Here is a 2,500-nt window from a genome sequence, read left to right as displayed (position 1 = left end):
GGGCTGTTAGGGTGGCACAGAAATCCCTCGGAATGGGAAAACGGGTCATTTTCGTGTTGCCACATTGCATGCGAACGGCATGAAACTTCCAGAGGCATTTGCAGCAGGAATGCATGTGCAGTCAAAAAATGTGATATTTTTCACGGAGAGACCCCGTGAAACGCTAGAAGTGGGCGGGGATGTCTCTCTTGTGGCTCACGGGGCTGTTAGGGTGGCACAGAAATCCCTCGGAATGGGAAAACGGGTCATTTTCGTGTCGCCACATTGCATACGAACCGCATGAAACTTCCAGAGGCATTTGCAGCAGGAATGCATGTGCACTCAAAAAAGTGAATATTTCTCACGGATAGACCCCGTGATACGCTAGAAATTGGCGGGGATGTCTCTCTTGTGGCTCACGGGGCTGTTAGGGTGGCACAGAAATCCCTCGGAATGGGAAAACGGGTCATTTTCGTGTCGCCACATTGCATGCGAACCGCATGCAACTTCCAGAGGCATTTGCAGCAGAAATGCATGTGCAGTCAAAAAAAAAATGATATTTTTCACGGATAGACCCCGTGAAACGCTAGAAATTGGCGGGGATGTGTCTCTTGTGGCTCACGGGGCTGTTCGGGTCGCACAGAAATCCCTGGGAATGGGAAAACGGGTCATTTTCGTGTTGCCACATTGCGTACGAACCGCATGAAACTTCCAGAGGCATTTGCAGCAGGAATGCATGTGCACTCAAAAACTTCTATATGTTTCACGGATAGACCCCGTGAAACGCTAGAAATTGGCGGGGATGTGTCTCTTGTGGCTCACGGGGCTGTTAGGGTGGCACAGAACTCCCTCGGAATGGGAAAAGGGGTCATTTTCGTGTTGCCACATTGCATAGGAACGCCATGAAACTTCCAGAGGCATTTGCAGCAGAAAGGCACGTGCACTCAAAAATTTTAATATTTTTCACGCATAGACCCCGTCAAACGCTAGAAGTTGGCGGGGATGTCTCTCTTGTGGCTCACGGGGCTGTTAGGGTCGCACAGAAATGCCTCGGAATGGGAAAACGGGTCATTTTTGTGTGGCCACATTGCATAGGAACGGCATGAAACTTCCAGAGGCATTTGCAGCAGGAATGCATGTGCACTCAAAAACGTCTATATTTTTCACGGATAGACCCCGTGAAACGCTATAAATTGGCGGGGATGTCTCTCTTGTGGCTCACGGGCGCTGTTAGTTAGGGTCGCACAGAAATCCCTCGGAATGGGAAAAGGGGTCATTTTCGTGTTGCCACATTGCGTACGAACGGCATGAAACTTCCAGAGGCATCTGCAGCAGAAATGCATGTGCACTCAAAAACGTCTATATTTTTCACGGATAGACCCCGTGAAACGCTAGAAATTGGCGGGGATGTGTCTCTTGTGGCTCACGGGGCTGTTAGGGTCGCACAGAAATCCCTCGGAATGGGAAAACGGGTCATTTTCGTGTTGCCACAATTGGCATACGAACGGCATGAAACTTCCAGAGGCATTTGCAGCAGAAATGCATGTGCACTCAAAAACGTGAATATTTTTTCACGGATAGACCCCGTCAAACGCTCGAATTTGGCGGGGATGTTTCTCTTGTGGGTCACGGGGCTGTTCGGCTCGCACAGAACTCCCTTGGTCCACCTGATTCGTGCATACAGGCAGCAACTAAAACTCTGTAAACCTGCTGTGAGGACATCTAAACAGTGGACCAGTGAGGCTGTGGAAGATTTGCGGGCGTGCTTAGACTGTACTGACTGGGATATGTTCACGACTGCTACCAATAGTCTGGATGAACTCACAGAGGCTGTGTACATCAGCTTCTGTGAGGACTGCTGTATCCCAACACGTACCAGGGTGAACTTTAACAACAACAAGCCCTGGTTCTCAGCAAAGCTCAAAAGGTTGAGGTTGGAGAAGGAGGAAGCGTTTAGGAGTGGGGATAGAGACAGATTCAAGGAGTCGAAGAACAGGTTTAGCAAAGCGGTGAGAGAGGCTAAACGACTGTACTCAGAGACACTAAAACACCAGTTCTCTACTAACGACGCTGCTTCTGTCTGCCAAAGGGCTCAGGCACATCACCAACTACAAACCCAGAGCGCCCCACACCACTAACGACTCCCGCCTAGCCAACGACCTGAACGAGTTCTACCGTAGATTTGAAAGACAATTGGACTGTCCTGAACCACCCCTTCCCACCCAAGAGGCCCCATCCCCCACCCATACTACAGAAACGACTCTCTCCTTTCAGGAGGGAGAAGTTAATGGGCTTTTCAAGAGGCAGAATCCACGCAAAGCAGCCGGGCCGGACTCTGTCTCTCCAGCCACCCTCAGGCACTGCGCTGGCCAGCTGTCTCCGGTGTTCACCAACATCTTTAACACCTCCCTGGAGACATGCCATGTACCAGCCTGTCTCAAGTCCTCCACCATCATCGCTGTGCCCAAAAAGCTAAGGCCAACAGGACTAAATGATTACAGACCGGTCGCCCTTACATCTG

The sequence above is a fragment of the Petromyzon marinus genome, unplaced genomic scaffold (assembly GCF_048934315.1).
Source record: "Petromyzon marinus isolate PM22_M1 ecotype Great Lakes invasive population unplaced genomic scaffold, UKy_Petmar_22M1.pri1.0 PM_G_Scaffold_100, whole genome shotgun sequence".
Lineage (NCBI taxonomy): Eukaryota > Metazoa > Chordata > Hyperoartia > Petromyzontiformes > Petromyzontidae > Petromyzon > Petromyzon marinus.
Note: the sequence above shows the minus strand (reverse complement) of the source record.